The following is a 19,271-nucleotide window of genomic DNA, read 5'->3' as shown; positions in this document are numbered from 1 at the left end:
TATTAACAAAATATCTTACATTGAACAATTGCCTGAGCTGCCGATTTTAAAGAAACTTGGTCTGCAACTCACGTTTGCTGTAGGTAATTAGAATTTGAAACTAATGAAGCAAAAAAGATGTTTAAGGCAAAATATTGCTTAAAATATGATACCAGCTATTTTAGTTCATCCAGGCTACTGAACAAAATCACATGGACTGGGTGGCTTATAAACAACAAAATTTATTTCTTACAGTTCTGGAAGCTGGGATGTCCAAGATCAAGGTGCCAACAGATTCAGTGTCTGATGAGGACCATTTTCCCGATTCATAGATGGGGACTTCTTGCTGTGTCCTCACTGGATGGATGGCGCAAACAGTCTCCCATGGGCCTCTTTTATAAAGGCACTAATCTCATTTGTGATTAGGCCCTCATGCCCTAATCACCAGATCATAGCACCAGCTAAGAAAGATAGCTGAAGTGCACATTTGTACTTTCTCAAGTGCTAAATTAAAAGGGATTTGTGAAATATTTTCTGTAGCAAGCACCATTAGTTTGAAAAGTGATTTTCCAGAATCAAAAGTGCTCCACTATGTAATAATAAGTACATGTTGAAAGAATAGGGAAGGTTACTGAAAAATTTCATGTTGCTGATGCATGTTCTCTCTGAAGTTAATTCATTCAGCTATTGAGAACATATAGTGGATTTTTATTTCTTCAGCTTTTATTTTAAGTTCCAGGGTACCTGTGCAGGATGTGCAGGTTTGTTTCATAGGTGAACATGTGCTATGATGGTTTGCTGCATGGATCTACCCGTCACCTAGGTATTAAGCCCAGCATGTATTAGCTATTCTTTCCCATGCTCTCCCTTCCCCCAACTCCTCTGAAGAAAAGCATTTAAAAAAATATTTTATTATTTCAATAACTTTTGTGGTACAAGTGTTGTTGATTACATGCATGAATTATATAGTGGTGAAATTCTGGGGTTTTAGAGCACCCATCACCTGAGTAGTGTACATTTTACCCAATATGTAGTTTCTTACCCCACACCCTCCTCTCATGCTCCCCGCTTTGAGTCTCCAAAGTCCATTATATCACACTATATGCCTTTGTGTCCTCATAGCTTAGCTCTCACTTATAAGTGAGAAAAATGGCACTTCGTTTTCCATTCCTGAGTTACTTCACTTAGAATAATGGTTTCCATCTCCATCCAAGTTGCTGCAAAAGACACAACTTCATTCCTTTTTTATAGCAGAGTAGTATTCCATAGTGCTTGATGGACTCTTAGGTTTGTTCTGTACCTTTGCAATTCTGAACTGGGCTGCAAATAAACATATGTATCCGTGTGTCTTTTTCATTTAATGACTTTGTTTTCTTTAAGCAGATACCCAGTAGTGGGATTGCTGGATGGAATGATAGTTCTACTTTTAGTTCTTTAAGGAATCTCCATACTGTTTTGCATAGAGGTTGTGCTAATTTACATTCCTACCCGCAGTGTAAAAGTCTTCCCTTTTCACCACATCCATGCCAACATCTATTGTTTTTTGACATTTTAATTATGCCCATTCTTGCAGGAGTAAGGTGGTATGTCATTGTGGTTTTAATTTGCATTTCCCTGATGATTAGTAGCATTGAACATTTTTTCAAATGTTTGTTGGCTGACCGTCTATCTTCTTTTGATAAATGTCCATTCATGTCTTTTGCCCACTTTTTGATGGGATTATTTGTTTTTTTCTCTTGCTGAATTCTTTGTGTTCCTTGTAGATTCCAGATACTGGTCCTTTGTTGAAAGCATAGTTTGCAAATATTTTCTCACATTCTGTGGGTTGTCTCTTTACTCTGATGATTATTTCTTTTGCTGTGCAGAATCTTTTTAATTTTACCAGGTCCCTTTTATTTATTTTTGTTTCTGTTGCCTTTACTTTTGGGGTCTTTTGGGGGTCTTAGTCATGAATTCTTTGTCTAGGACAATGCCCAGAACAGTTTTTCCTAGACTCTCTTCCAGAATTGTTATGGTTTCAGGTCTTAGATTTAAGTCTTTGATCCATCTTGAGTTGATTTTTGTATATGGTGGGAGATAGGGATCCAGTTTCATTCTTCCACATGTCACTGGCCAATTTTCCCAGCACCATTTATTAAATATGGTGTTTTTCTTCCAATTTATGTTTTTGTATGTTTTGTCAAGGGTTAATTGGTTATACATATTTGTCTTTACTTCTGGTTCTCTATTCTGTTCCATTGGTCTATGTGACTACTTTTATACCAGTTCCACACTACTTTGGTAATTATAACCTTGTAGTATAACTTGAAGTCCAGCAATATGATGCCTCCAGATTTTTTCATTTTGCTTATGATTGCTTTGGCTATTTGGGGAGAGCATAGTGTTAATGAGGCCAAAGGCAAAGGCTGTATTCCAATATGGGCCAGTGAAGTTTGCTCTCTTCCATAGCACAAACTTTCCTCCACCCCTCCTCAGTTCTCTGGCTAGTATATACCACTGACCATATTATTTAATGGGATGTACCATGTAGCAATTCCCACAAAAATGAGAACAGTTTTAAGTGCAGACTACTTTCCCCAGTTGTAAGATGGATTTTGTAGTCCATGTTAGAAAGGGGTCTTTGGATTAATAAAACACCTACATGTGTTCTGTAGAACTTTGTTCCTCCAGATGTAAGTATTCCATGGAGAAAGGGTTCTGGGATCAAAAAACCAGGGAAAGTTCTGAGTTAAGTGAAGTTAAATTTTTTATTTTATTTATATTTTTATATTTATATTTATTTATTTATTATATTTATTTATTTTTTTTATTTTTTAACTGTGGACTTGGCAGAGCCATCATTATACTAATGTTTTGTGACTCTCAGATTACAGAATTCAACCTTTCCAAATTTATTTGAACCACTCTTTTAGACCACAGTTAGTTACATCTCTCAAGAGACTATTCCAGGAACAAAACAGTATGAGATATATGAATGGCTCGCAAGCCCTGTTCAAATGAGGTTATGTTAACTCTGAGGACTGAATTATCACTTAGCAGGATATAGGCATTAAGGGGAGGCATTTGTGTGTCCTGGGCACATGAAGGCTTAGATTCGTTTACTGCCTGCTTAACCAAAAATCTGTGATTCAATCTGAAGCTGAATGAAAAACAAGCTGTCCTTCAGATTCCTCAAGCATTAAAAAAAGTATTTAGAAGTGATACAACAGTCAGTATATGAAACAGTACAAAATATGCCATTGATGATAGAGTTCATATGCCTACCTCCTCAAGTACTGACAAACCAGCAGCTTGCAGACAGAGAGCTAAATAAATAGATGGGCAGTTTGTTCTTTGCTTACTTCCCTAACAAATCTTCTCTTACCCTTGCTGTTGCTAAGTAGTCAGACCCCAGAGGTCTGTTATGAACACCACCCCTTCCCTCCTCTCCCTTTGTCTTAATTTTTATGCTTCCCTTTCTTCGTTTATATCCTCATCCATTCTGTTTTGGCTTTGGGTACCACCTTTCATTACTGTGTCTTTGACCCAGAGCTCTGATCCGAGTCCAAACATGCCTCACAGGTACCCCAAATTCATCTGCTCCAAAATCTAACTCCCCTCTCCTTCATACTTAAAACCTGATGCTTCTACTTCTCCTAAGAGCTGTGTGAAAGAGGTGCTCCTGGGCATACGTTGGAATGGATTGGTGCTGAGAAAATGGTCTGAGTGAGAGTGTGAAAGCAACCATCTCTAGGCACCTTTCTTCATGCTGGTTTAAAAAGAAAGTAGCGAACTGTAAGTCCCTGACCAGGCAAAGCCTAGGGTGCGGGGTAGTTAGTTGGAGAGAAAAGCGATGAAGAATGAGAAATCTGGCTGAGATACAGACATCGTTTTGCTAACAATTGTGCACTCCTGGCAGAGGGGCTGCAGTCACTCAGCCCCTCTATTTTCCATGGATGCAAATAGATAAAGATCAAGGGAGGCAACGATAGCAGCTAGGATGTTCTTTTATTTATTTTTGACAATATGACAACTGTGACAAGGTGTCTATGACAAAGCAAAACCTTTGGCAAATGAGGAAAATTGCTTTATAAAGACTTCACATTTCAAGATGTTTTGAAACACGGTATATACCCTTGAAAAGTTTTTTCTCTTTCTTCTAGTTTGAGATATTTGGTCGTAGTTGGGATTTTGTGACTGGTCTGGGTTTGGTGGTGTTTTATCCAAACCAAGGAACAAACTTAGGATTTATTATTATCTTGGAGACTACGATTTTAAATGGGGGAATAATACCACTTACTTCATAGAGTTTTCTCGAGTATTAAATAATCATAGTATTTAGTACTTTACTCATCACAATGTAAGAGCCCAATAAGTATTCTTTCATTTTATTTCTCTCAAAAGATGTATAATGATGTCCTTTCCCCCAGAACACTAGATAGGGAATGGTGTCTGAGCCACTTTGCTACTTGATTACCACTGAATTGCAAATATTCAGGAAGGAAAGAGAACACAAATGTCCAGGCCAAGTGGACCTCCCTTAAAAATACAGGATCACATTTGTTGAGTGTGTTTTTCTTAAAAAAATATATATATATTTTTTTTTTACTAAAACTTAAGTACTTTCTTTCCATCATACTTTTAAAATTTCTTTTCTAATTTGGTCTTGAGGTCTCTCTCTTGAGAGTGTCACTCTCTAGGAAAGCCCTGATGGTGGTGAAGGAGGGTGTTGGGTTCAGGGGGTTTGTCAGTTGAGAGAGAATAAGGAAGTGCAACCAAAATGGATGGCACCGAAGAAATTTATTATTCACACATCCCAGAAAGATGAGGGGTACCTACAGGAAGCTGACAGGAAGTCCTGAGGCAGCAGTGAGCGCAACCAATGGGTGAGGAGTGAAAGAGAGTGACAGAGAACCTGTGGGACTGGGTCTTTATTAAGGTCCTTGGCTGTAATCTAGCAGGCTTTGCTGCGGAGGTCATGGGTTGGCAAGTTTAAGGAAAACACTCATGAAAGGAGGAACTTATTTACAAGACTCTGGTGTTGACCATTAGATCTTACTGTGGTCAACAACTGTGAGGTATGTTGTTTGGCATTCATGACATGAGGAAATATTGAGTTGTATTGCAAACAACCACATGGAGACGGGGAGTTTTAACTAGGCCAGAGGTGACAGGGTACTACTGGGTTTGAACAACCTACGTCAGGCCTAAAAATGAATGCCAAGGCAGCAACAATATTAAACAAATTTGTGACACATATCATTTGCACTAACAAAGGAGAAGTATGCTCAATGAAAGAGTCCATAAACTAAATAATAATGATCAAAATAATAACCACAGCAACAGGTAACATTTGGTTAACACTTAAATGCCACTGTGCAAATCACTTTAGATTCATTATCACATTTAATCCCACAATAACTCTGTTTAGTTAGTTACTCTAATTATCCACATGTGACTGCAAAAATGTGAAGTATTATCTGTTGCTGCCCTTTAATAAAGGGGCCTACTAATAACTGATAGGTGCTTTGTTTGCTCAGTAGCAAACAAAGTGTGGGTATGAGAATTTGAAAGACCCTAGACAGAGATACTTCACTCTGCCTAAGAAAGGGATAGAAAGAGAATAATAATGATGCTGGAAGAGAGAAGTCAAAACTGGGAAGGATAAGCATAAAAGAAGACCTACTGGCTGTGAGATGTTAGACTTGGAAAAAGACATCTAATGGAGTTTGGGGGGGGAATATTTTATTTTGTAAACTTACTCCATCTTGACTCAAATCTGTGTCCTGCTTTAGAGTTGGAACAGGGGGAAAAAAGAGATGTTGTACATAGATAGTGCCAGCATACGGATTATACCATTTCACAAATAGAGAAACTGAGGGTTAGAGAGCTTAAGAAGGTCATTCGGAAAAAAGTGAAGGAGCTAAGATTTAAGATTTAAGCTACGATTTAAGCTCTGTTCTTTTTTTTAAATTTATAAATAAAAGAAGTATAATTAACTCACATTCTGCATGGCCGGGGAGGCCTCAGGAAACTTACAATTATGACAGATGTCGAAGGGGGAAGCAAGGTACATTTTACATGGTGGCAGGAGGTGGGGGGACCACCATGCACTTCTAAACTATCAGATCTCATGAGAACTCACTCACTTTCATGAAAACAGCATGGGGGAAACTGCCCCCATAATCCAATCACCTCCCACCAGGTCCCTCCCTCAACACATGGAGATTACAATTTTTAAAAATTTTACTTCAAGTTCTGGGATACATGTGCAGAACCTGCAGGTTTGTTACATAGGTATACATGTGCCATGGTGGTTTGCTGCACCTATCAACCCATACTATCCAAGTACCTATGATTTTAACCAGTAAGATAGATTACCTCTCTGAGTCTGTTGGCTTTAAATGTTTTTATTAGTTTATAATCTCAGACCATAGCTTTAATCTGAGGCCCATCATATTCTTCCTGCTCATCGGAGCACTGCAACATGTCCTCCTTGGTCAGTGTATAGTGGATTCCTTCGTCTTTCCTCCTTTCTTTTTTTTTTTTTTTTTTTTTTTTTTGAGACGGAGTCTTGCTCTGTCGCCCAGGCTGGAGTGCAGTGGCCGGATCTCAGCTCACTGCAAGCTCCGCCTCCCGGGTTTACGCCATTCTCCTGCCTCAGCCTCCCGAGTAGTTGGGACTACAGGCGCCCACCACCTCGCCCAGCTAGTTTTTTGTATTTTTTAGTAGAGACGGGGTTTCACCGTGTTAGCCAGGATGGTCTCGATCTCCTGACCTCGTGATCCGCCTGTCTCGGCCTCCCAAAGTGCTGGGATTACAGGCTTGAGCCACCGCGCCGTCTTTCCTCCTTTCACAGCAACTTTGGGGAAGGTAACAGAGGGTGACCTTTCCTGGAATAGGCTTTGAAGGGTTTCCTGTGAAGAGCATGGCTCCTGACTTTCAGTTGAAAATCTTAACGAGACAAAATGATCATCATAAAATAAATAATACAGTGTAAAAGCAATTTGGCAAGGGGACTAACATTCAAACATTGTTTCTCCACTTAAAACACTGTTTAAAAAATAATTTCAACATTTTGTTTAGATTCAGGGGTACAATAGAGGTTTGTTACATGGGTATATTACATGATGCTGATGTTTGGGGTATGAATGATTCTGTCACCCAGGTGGTGAGCATAGTACCCAACAGTTAGTTTTTCAACCCTTGCTCCCTCCCTCCCTCCCCACTTTATTAGTCCCCAATGTCTATTGTTGCCATCTTTCTGTCCATGAGTACCTAATGTTAAAACACTTTTTAAATGATTTATTTTCCCTTCTGAATAGAAAAAGTGGGAACACTTACCACATTTTCTCTCCAGCGTGGAAAACCATCTTGCCTCCATTCCCCTTTTGCCTCTCTCTTCTGAACTGAAATATTCAAAGCAACTTTTAATGACCTCAAGTACTTTAAATTCTCATTTCAATATAACTCATCTCCAGGTGTATTCTGTGGGGTTATTGAGCTAACTGGACCTAGACTTATCAAGAGCTATATAAGAGTCAATCAATGTCAAGAGTCTCTGGGAGGGAGTATTTGCTGGTGTTGGTGGTAAATCCAGTACCTGAAGATGTAGCACTTTCTGTCTTTCAAATGTTCCCAAATGAGTTACTGGAATTGGTGAGGATATAGACCAGTTGGTAGGTAGTCTGTGAAATATCATTGAGAACTCCAGTAGTTACCAGTGTATAGTTTGTTTGCCATAATACAATTTTGTGGCAAAGTGGCCCATACATTCTTTTATGTAAATGAATAATCCTTGCATATTTTTAATTATGAAAGAAGTTTCAGACATTACCCATTTGTTCCTTAAACATTCTTGTTTCTCTCTGTTGGCTTCAAATAGGGTATCTGTTTAGGAGGAGAGCTAATTTTTGATTACACAAAGGAATTCAGACTTCCTTGATCTGGCATTTGGCAAATCATCTTAACCAACACAAACTTGTCAACAATTAGCCCTTTGTAATTGCATTCACGTGAGGAAAGTGATGGAGAATTAAGTGTTATTTTTCTAATGCCCAGGCTTTATATGTTGTTCTCTGAGTATCTGGTACCCTTATATTTAGCTGGACCTTCAGGCCAGTGGGTTCAGATCTGCCTATTTGAGGCTGAGCAGGGAGCTTCTTCCTCTTCTCCTATCTTCACAGTGTTGCTCTGCCCTCAGAATGATCCTGGAAGAATAGAAGGGTACAGGGCTTCATGCTTGGTTTCCTCACATTCCAAAGACTACAGTTTTCTCTACACTGGCCTTCATGGAAAAAACTCCTGGAAACAGTTTTGGAAATCATTGTACCCAGTTAGGATTCATGTTGTTTTCCCAAAAACTTGCTAAGGCTGGAGGACCTTCATGATTGAATGATGAGAAGAAACAATCCAAGGCAAAATAATAGTGATTTTGAGACCACATAATCCATTTCTCTACCCGCTTCCCTTTCTGCTCCCTCCCCAGGTCCAGAGCCAGGAGATGCAGACACAGAATGAATGTGATCTTTACCTACCTCTCCTTATCACCCTCGGTTGGAATGTAGGTCAGTAATTAAGCTGCTGTCCCCTGATCTACATTTCTACATTCCTTGTGATGCTAGACATGAAATCTACAAATCACATTTTATCTTTGCTTGCTCTCTATTAGGTTGTGACAAAAGAGGGAACTAGAGAAGGACAGTGAAATGGGACAACAGACTTGCTCCTTTCAGTTTTGCCTGCTGTTCTTGTCAACATTACTCTACGAATGACCCTTCATTGAAGCAGCAGCAGTGGGTTCCAGTCTTCACCTTCTTTGAGTGCTCTAGAACCAGCCTCCCTGTGTCCCTTAGATGTACTCATTTGGGCAGTGTTCCCTCCTCAGAGGTCTGAGGCCCAGCTCTGCCAATCTTCTGCCACCTCTGTGTTCCCCTTTTTGCTTTTTGAATTGTCCACTGCCTGTTTAACCAACTCCTTGTATTAGACTCCATGTTGAAACACCTAAAATGAGTTCTATTTTTCCATGGAAGTGACTTTTGTTTTTCAGTGTCTTGAAATCAGAGATAAATTGTCTGAATCAGTGAGATTAATTATTGCATTTTTATCATTTTCAGGATTTTTAGCACTGACCCAAATCCTCGGCAACAAAAAAGGCCAAGAGGAGACTAAAAACAGCCAGTAAAGGCTGGACGCGGTGGCTCAAGGCTGTAATCCCAGCACTTTGGGAGGCTGAGGCAGGTGGATCACTTGAGGTCAGGAGTTTGAGACCAGCCTGGCCAACATGGTAAAACCTCATCTCTACTAAAAATACAAAAATTAGCCAGGTGTGGTGGCAGGCGCCTGTTATCCCAGCTACTCAGGACGCTGAGGCAGGAGAATCGCTTGAACCCGGGAGGCGGAGGTTGCAGTTAGCTGAGATCATGCCACGGCACTCCAGCCTGGGCAACAGAGCGAGACTTTGTTTCGAAAAAAAAAAAAAAGCAAGAAAAACCAACAAGTCCCCCATTGCCTTTATTTAACTTAATCACCTGAAGTTGTTCTCCAAGGAAGAGAAACACATGGAGGTCATTTGTGGGTGTGTTTTGGTCACAGCTTTTTGATCTATGTGTCTGACCTATATATGTATCAGAGAATAACAGGAGTCCTGAGATAGTGATCCCCTCACACACTCCACCCTTTTGGCTATATCCTTTTTGACTAAAAGGAGCCTCATCCAGTTACCTCTCTGTGCACAAAAATATTAACAATTACTTTCTTTGTGTGCACTGACAGGAAATGATTGGGAAACACAAGTTTATTGTATTTCATACAGATTCTCATAAAACTTTAATGTCCTCCAAGGTAGATTGTGAATATTGGTCTCTCATAATGTTGGCAGGTATTACCAAGGGAAAAATTTTTGGTAGCCAAATAAATTTGGAAAGTCGTTGATTAAACGTTAGACTAACCACAGGTCCTAATTTTCCCAGGACATTTCTAGTATGTGCTTATTGCCCCAATGCAATTATTAATAACATCCCCTTTGGCACTCAGAAATGGTCCAGTTTGGACAATGAATTATAGATCACCCTATCTTTGAGTCATATATCTTATGCAGCATTTCCAACACTTGTTCAAGCAACTTTCTTTTGAAGGAGTGACTTATGAGCTCCACAGACTATATTTAGAAAACATTGTCTTCAGATCTATTTGATTTCTATTACTGTAAACATCTTGAGGCAGAGTAAAGAACATTTCGTTTTCATGAGGCTCATCTTCCTGCTCCTGGTTAGGACAGGGGAAACGTAACCTTTTAATCCTTAAGATTAACCTGGGAGAGACTTTCATGACTTGGAGTCTGAAGCTGACTGAGACATTCGCGGGTAGTAAACTTGACATTGCTGCTGTAAGCTTTACAGTGCTTCTCTCTTCCTTCTGTGCTCATGGAATCAGACACTGAAATCACCACAGGAGGAAAGAGAGAGAAATAAAAGAGATCCTTGTGCTTCATTAAAATCCTCATTCCCTATATTTTCCTGCTGGATTCAGTACCAAGTCTTCATAGCTGCACTGATCTCAGTGTCATTCTGGATTTCCAATTCCTTGGCTCAAGGATGACTGTCAACTAATGTCTGTTAAAGTTTTAGTGGATAGAAACGTAGTTGGGCGCGGTGGCTCGTGCCTGTAATCCCAGCACTTTGGGAGACCCAGGCGGGCAGATCATCTGAGGTTGGGAGTTCGAGACCAGCCTGACCAACATGGAGAAATGCTGTCTCTACTAAAAATACAAAATTAACTGGGCGTGGTGGCACATGCCTGTGATCCCAGCTACTCGGGAGGCTGAGACAGGAGAATTGCTTGAACCCAGGAGGCAGAGGTTGCAGTGAGCCGAGATCTCACCATTGCACTCCAGTCTGGGCAACAAGAGTGAAACTCCATCTCAAAACAAAACAAAACAAAAAAATCAAACCGTGAAGCAATGGATTGAAAATTTTTTGAAAAAAGAGAAATGGTTTTTTTCATTTGAAATCTTAAACACTAAAATAGAAAACAGATAAACCCGAAGTGGCACCATTATAAGACAAGCGGTAAAGAAAGGCATAATCCCTTCATCTGTGATATGGTTTGGCTGTGTCTCCACTCAAATCTCATCTTGAATTGTAGCTCCCATAATCCCTAAGTGTATCATGTGAGGGACCTGGAGGGAGGTCATTGAATCATGGAGGCAGGATTTTCCTGTGCTGTTCTCATGATAGTGAATAAGTCTCATGATATCTGACGGTTTTATAAAAGGCAGTCCCCTGTACACACTCTCTTGCCTGCCACCATGTAAGACATAACTTTCCTTCTCCTTTGTCTTCTGCCATGATTGTGAGTCCTCCCCAGCCATCTGGAACTGTAAGTCCATTAAACCTCTTCTTCTTTATAACTTACTCAGTCTCGGATATATCTTTATTAGCAGCGTGAGAACTGACTAATACAGTCTCCCTTCTGCAATCCCTGCCAAGCCCTCCCTTTAGCATAGTCACGTTGATCCAGGCACGCAGAGTCATGGAGTTCTGTAGGAAATAGCTGGAAACTACCAGTGGTTAAGCACAGCATACAGATTTAGAATCAGAGAAATCTAGATCTGAATCCTGCCTCTGCATCTTTCTACTTATATAACCATTGGCAATTTAAATCAATTTTTTGAGCTTCAGTTTCTTCATCTGTAAAATATGAATAATGTTACCTTTTGGTAAGTCAATTTGAAGGTTAAATGACAGTGTGCTTATAAATTGACTGCCGCAGTTTCAAGCACGTACTAGGTGCTATATAACAACCGTGTGACCATGGGCAATTTACTTAATCTTTCTAAGGGCTCGTTTCCTTGTCTGTCAAATTGGGATATTAACGGTATCTAACTCATTTTGTACGTGCATGAGATAATGCATGTGGTGTCTAGCACATAGAAAGTACTACATTATTCATATTATTTTTGTTTCTTGTATAATTATTATTAGGGATTTTATAGGAACTTGAATATGACGAAGAATTTAAGGCACCAAAGAATGGTCATATGACATTGGAGTTATATAGATTCCATGACAATTAAGTGGGACAGGGCCTTGGTACAGTTGGCCGCCTTCATGACAATAATTCCTTGTAAAATGAACATTCTTCAGGTAGATTGGTCATGAGGGTCACTGCATTACAGTTATTGCAGGATCTTCAAAACAGTTGTGGTAATGAGCTTCTTTAGTGTATGTCTTGAGGTGAAAGAGGTTGAGAAAATTTGGTGGACAATTGATTCTAAGACTGATGAGTTCAAATAAATTATGAGAGAAAATTCAAAATTTTCATGTCTTTAGTTAGAATATTATAAACTTAAACACAGCTTTGAAACACACTGTTCCAATCTCTTGTCTTATAGAAATAACAAGTGTGAGTTTCTTTGTGAACTATTCCAACTGAAATACTGACTTGGGTGATTCATGTCACTAGTTATGAGTCAGCTGTGCCATTTTGTTATACTGACTCTTATACCTTGATCTCCAAGTGATTTAGATTGTCATAATCCCTCTTTAGGCCCTGTTAGATTAATCATCCCACATTCAGAACAGGGGCTACACTGTGGTTAAGACAATAGAAATTAAGCTCCAGAAAAATTTGAACTCAATAAAAACTTCCTTCTGTGACAGTGTGGATTTTTCCCCTGAGCAATTTTTCTATAATGCACATTCAATTATATAACACTCCTGCTTAAATCTTTCCATGTGTTACTATGGCTGTATTGATAAAGATCAATTTCATTGCACGAGGTACAAGGCCCTTCATGATCTGGCCCCTCATTAGTTCTTTACTGTGTCGCTTATCTCTGAGTACATATGCTTCTCCACCACTTCACTCTCTTGGTTCTCTCTTTCTCTCTTTCTTTACCCCATCTGTCTTTCAGCCACACTGAAATATATATGAAGGGAACATAACTGAGCCTTATGTAAGGCTTTCTGAAGGAAAGAAAGAACAAACAGCAGTCAACCAGTCAAGTGAAAGCAGGAGTGGTTGAAAGCTCCAGACTTATAAGCTGGTTTAATACCTGAGTTGTAGTCCTCACTCTGCCACTAAGCAGTTTGGTTGGTTTAGGCATTTCACAAATCTTTCTGGGTCTTTACAATGAGAAAATCTAACTAGATTAGCATTTCTTGGAGTATATCTGAGATGCATTAATATTTTGCTAGTTGTTACTAAAAAAAGGGGTGACTGGCTACATGTGTTTGGAATGCCCTAAGTTAAACCATACTTACAGGTTTCTTTCAGTCATTAAGATCCTGTAACATGTGAATGTCATCTAGAGGCCTCTAGAGAGGAAGTTAATATGATGCATGTTTTTACACATACTTACCATGAAATCCTCGTGATTCAGAATCTCTTGCAGGACTAGTATTCTATGTAATGCAACTGGATTATATGATCTCTAGGGGTCCTTTCCAACTTTGACATATTTTGATTCTTTTAGTGAAATTGGTTGACATTCTGCCCCTATGTCTTGTTTATACTTTTTCCAAAGCAGTCTTAAGTATTCTCTGAGTCATTGATAATTCCATTATTGACATACCCTACTTACAAAGTGACTGGTGTAATATTTTCATGATTCAGTTTCTCACGTCTTTTCAAATGACTCGATATTCTTGGAATGCAGATTTTATAGAATGGTGATTAGCTTTTACTAGTAGAGGCTTTGGGGCAGTCTGTGTTTGTCATTAGTTATGCAATCTAAGGCATTATGTTGAAAAACTTTCTGGAGAAAATACTTTGGGAAACCACCTACAGAAATGTGGAAATTTTGATAATGCACATGAGCTCCTACTGCCCTAAGGCTGTGTGTTCCCTTCTCTAGGTTTAGATTAATTAGGTGGGGCAAACCAAAATGGAACAGGCTTCCCTGTGAAACAATGAGCCCCCTGTCACCAGAAGTGTTCTGTTTGAAGGATTACAGCTGAGCAGTTTCACTAAAGATCAAGAATGTGACAGAAGAAATTCTCACATTGGAAGGACAGTTAGACCAGATTATCTTGTGAAGGTCTCTTCCAGATCTAAGACTGGTCTGCAGTCATGTAGTTCTCTCACTCTGAATTGTAATTGCACTTTTATGATCTCTCCTCTGGAGGTTAACCTCAAGAGATCTAATTAGGAAATGAACAAATAATACTGGAAAAGGTGTCTTATGGATTTTTTCTTAATTTTTAATAGAGCCTTATTTTTTATTTAATTGTTCCCTTTGAAAGCCCAGAAGTTCAGGTCATGAAGGAATGGGATATGCGACTAAGGGTTTACAAATGGGGAAGATGACCAAGAGTGGGCAATGGAAAACATGGCTTGGATTAGGAGGATAGTGTTACAGATATGTGAATGTCACTTCACATATCTAACAAGGAGATAAAATTCGGGTAGCTGTCAGGGAAGGAAAAGCCCTTGAGTGCCAAATCAGAAGAAAAGTAATATCTACCCCCTGCTTCCTGAAACTCTATCCTCTCTCCTGTCCTCAACTAACACATGCCAGGGTAAGGGAGAAGATAAAATTAACAGAATATAGTCTCTATTCTCAAGTAATTGACAGTTTAGTGGAGTAAACAATCAAGTAAGCAGTTACAATCCTATGTGAAATTAACTACAATAACATTTTGGAAATAAGGAATAGATGCTTTGGGAATGCTTTCGTGCTTAGTCTTTTTGTTGCTTTGTTTAAGAAATCATTCCTTATCCTAAGGTCATAAAAGTATTCTTTTTCTATTTCCTTCTAGAAGTTTAAAAGTTTTGTCTTTGACATTTAAGTCTTCAATTCATCTCGAATTAAATGTTGGGAATGGTGTAAGACAGGGATCCAATTTTATTTGTTTTGTAAATCGGTTCTTATTCGGCCAACCCTTCTTTCCCCAGTGATTTACAATGGGCTTTGTCATATATTGTTATCATATATGAATGAAATTGAATCTGGGCTTCCTATTCTGTTCCATTGATCAATTTTTCTACCTCTGCAGTAAAACCACACTGGTTTCATTTCTCTAGCTTTATAATCAGTTTTGAGATCTGGTAGGGCAAGTTTTCATACCATATCTCCCTTTCCTCCTCATCCTCCTCCCTGTCCTTTTGTTTGTTCTTCTTCAGAACTGTCTTGGTTATTCTTGGCCCTTTGCTGTTACATAAACATTTTTTAGAATCAGCTTGTCAAGTTCCTTGGAAAACTGTTGGAATTTTTATTAGAATAACATTAAATCTGTATATAAATTTTAGTAGAATTGATATAATGTTAATTTCAACACATTTATCCACAAACAAATATATTTCTCCATTTATTTGGATCTTCTTATTATTGTAATAAAGTTTTATAATTTTCTATGTAAAGATTTTTTGCAACTTCATTAACTGTATTCCAATGCACTTTAATATTTTGTTGCTATTGAAATAATTTTTTAAATTATGTTTTTCTGTTTGTTGCTGGTATGGAAAATTGATTTTTATATATTGATTCTACATTCACCCCTTTGCAAAATGGTTATTATTTCTATTCATTTATATATTCTTTGCATTTTCTCTATAGATAATTCTATCTTCTATGAATTCATTAGTTAAGGTAAGAGTTGTTCTTTTGACAGATACACACATAAATCTCAGTGTTTTAATGCAATAGTAATTTGGCATTAATGTAAAGTCCAATGTGCATGTTCAGGATTTAGCCTTCCATTTGACAACTCAAGGACAGAGTCATCTTTTGTTTTGAAGCTTTACCATCTCCTAGGCCTTTGGAGTCCTTTGTTTCCAGCTAAAAGAGTGTGCAGGAAGCACACCTACCACCTTGACCAAGAAATGACACACATCACCTACATTCACATTCTATTAGTGAGAGTTAGTCACGTGGCTCCACCAAATTGTAAGGGGACTGAGAAAATCCTACACTATGGGGAATAAATCATAGATTTCTGTCAGACAACCAACTGTATGTCATAGTGAGTACCAACAGTATTATTTTTCCTTTCTTTTTTTTTTTGAGACGGAGTCTCGCTCTGTCGCCCAGGCTGGAGTGCAGTGGCCGGATCTCAGCTCACTGCAAGCTCCGCCTCCCAGGTTTAGGCCATTCTCCTGCCTCAGCCTCCCAAGTAGCTGGGACTACAGGTGCCCGCCAGCTCGCCCGGCTAGTTTTTTGTGTTTTTTAGTAGAGACGGGGTTTCACCGTGTTAGCCAGGATGGTCTCGATCTCCTGACCTCGTGATCCGCCCTTCTCAGCCTCCCAAAGTGCTGGGATTATAGACTTGAGCCACCGCGCCCGGCCTATTTTTCCTTTCTTAACCTCATACATTTTATTTCTTTCTCTTGCGTTTACTGCTTTAGCTGGTTCATACATTACACTATTGAATGGAAGCAACAATAAGGGGTATTATTGTTGTCCTCCTGATTTTGAAGAAGTGCTTCAAACTTTTAATCATTAAGAATAATATTTATTATAGTTTTTTGGCAGATACTCTTTATCAGTTTAACAAAATTCCATATTATTCCTCATTCGGTAAGGTTTTTCTTTTTTTTTACTTTGAATTTTTCCAAAAGCTTTGTATCTATTGAAATTGTGATATATGTTATTTTTCTGTACCATTGGTTTCTGTTTGCTCTTTTTTTTTTTTTTTTTTTAGAATTTTTGCATCTATGATCATGGGCGAGATTTATCTATAGGTTCTTACTTATACTGTTTTATGTTAAAATCAGAAGCAAAATAACACTGTGTTCCCTTCTATTCTGGCCTCTAGAAGATTTTGAATAACATTTGAATAATCTTTTCCTTGAAAGTGTGATATTACACACCCAGAAGCCATCTAAGATTAGCATTTACTTCGTAGGAAGAATTTAAGCTATTGTTTCAAATCTTTAATAATGATAGGACCGTTTAGACTTGCTTTATCATATTTAGTCAGATTGGGTAGGTTATATTTTTGTAAGTTATTAACCACTCAATGTAGAACATCAAGCTTATTGGATTAAAGTTGTTCATGCTATTGTCTTTTAAGTCTCTGCTGTTTCTATAGATATGCATGTCTTTCATTATTTTAAAATAAATTTTAAATGCTTTTAAATATTTAAATTATACTGATACAATTTACATGGGATAAAGATCACTTATTTAAAATGTACAATTCAATGATTTTTAGTGGATTTTCACAGTGTGCAGCCATCACATAATCTAATTTTGGAACATTTTCACCACTCTAAACATAAACTTTTACCCATTAGCAATAATTTCCCTTTCTCTCTCTAACTCCTTGTTCAGCCCCCAGCAACCATTAATTTGTGTTCTATGCCTGTAGATTTGCTTATTGTGGACATTTCAAATAAATAGTATCATCCAGTATATGGCCTTTTGTGTCTGGCTTCTTTCACTTAGCATAATGTTTTCAAGGTTCATCTCTGTTATAGCATGAATCAGTACTTTATTCCTTTTTATGTCTACATAATAGTCCGGCATACGGATATACCACATGTTGTTTATCCATTCATTGGTTAATGAACATTTGGGTTGTTTCTACTTTTTGCTTATTATGAATAATAATGCTGTGGACATTTATGAACAAGTTTTTGTCTGAAAGCCTGTTTTAAGTTCTCTCAGTTACATACCTAAGAGTAGAATTTTTTAGGTCAGATGGTAACTATTTTTAGCTTTTTGAGGAACTGCCAAATTCTTTTCCAAAGTGGCTGCACCATTTTACATTCTCACCAGCAATGAAAAAGGGTTTTAATTTCACCACTTCCTTACCAACAATTGTTACTGTTTTCCTTTTTGATTGTAGCCATCCTGGTGGGTGTGGAGTGTTATATAACTGCGTTTTTTATTTGCATTTCCCTAATGCCTAATGACATTGAACATCTCTTCAAGTGCTTGCCGCCCATTTGTATATGTTCTTTGGAGAAATGCCTATTTGAAATATTTGCCCATTTTTAATTGAGTTATATATCATTTTACTGTGAAGTTGTAAGTTTTCTTTACATATTCTAGTATATATCCCTAGGTATATACCCAAGAGAATTGAAAATAGGTGTTCAAATGAAAACTTATAAGGTATATGTTTTTGCAAATATTTTTCTCCCCTGTCTTTTTATTTTCTTGATGGTGGCCTTTGAAGTACCTTTAATGTTGATGAAATACCTTTAACGTTGATGAGAGCAAACTGTAATCAGTCACTTACTGCTTGTAATTTTGGTGTCATATCAAGGTCATATAGGGCCTATACTTGTTGCCTGTGCAGAGCTTCAAGGTCAACCAGAAAAGACAGCTTAGGGCCTTTTTAGGTCTTTCCTGAGCATGTACACATCTCTGGGTATGCACATAGCCCTGCACATGTTTGTGGTCTTCTGAATTCCGAGGAATATGTGAGAACCTTTCAAATTTCTTATGGATATCTCATTCTTCAGTTTTTCTGTTTTAGGTTTTGGTTAGTCTACCGTTTACCCCAAGTCTTTTCAACCTCTCAGGCAGCCTCAAATTCAAACGACCTCTAAATGCTTTCATCAAACTTCCCTTGGGAAAAGACTTTTAGTGTTGGGCAAGCTCTGAATCAGGTTCTATTAAGTTAGGCAGCAATTGGAGTATTCCGGGGAACTAACTGTTATGTAAATTAACAACACTTTTCTGGGAATGAGGCTTCAAGGGACCTCCAATTAATTTTGTTCTTTCCCTCTGGTGGTTGCCAGGTTACTGGTTTTCTTTTCTTGTTTTCTTTTTTTTTTTTTTTTTTTTTTTTAGTTTGCTATTATGTATTTGGTCTGTGATTCCCTTATTCAGGCAACAATGGCTTCTGTGTATTTTCTGACAGCCATCAGACAGAAATAAAAATAGGAATTCTCATAGTTTGGGTGGAATGAAACACTGTGGGAAGGCTTTATAAACTCTCCAGTAACAAATGACCTGAGTGATAGTAACAATCCTTTATATTTGTACCACACTTTTCAGGTTTCCAGAAACTGCAATGAACATTATCTAACTTAATTTTCCCAACAACCTTATGACAGGTAAGGTCTATTAGCTCCAGATTACTTATGAGGCAACAAGGCATAAAGTTGGTTAAGGATCACAATTGTTCAAAATGCTCTACTTTGTGTTAGAGCTGAGGATCAAACCTGGTTCTCTAGCATTCTAGTCTAGCACTTTTAACCTAATTTCTTCATTGCCACAGTATAAAATGAGAGGTTATAAGATATTGCAGAGTCTGTATTTATTTTTTGTTTTGCCTTAGATTCCTTTTTTTTTCTTAAAACATTTTGTAACATTTACCTGCCCGAGAACTTTTTAAAATTGCTTAAACAGGTTCCAT

Source organism: Rhinopithecus roxellana, chromosome 7 (genome assembly GCF_007565055.1).
Source record: "Rhinopithecus roxellana isolate Shanxi Qingling chromosome 7, ASM756505v1, whole genome shotgun sequence".
Lineage (NCBI taxonomy): Eukaryota > Metazoa > Chordata > Mammalia > Primates > Cercopithecidae > Rhinopithecus > Rhinopithecus roxellana.
The sequence above is the reverse complement of the archived record's forward strand: the minus strand, read 5'-3'. Positions refer to the sequence as shown.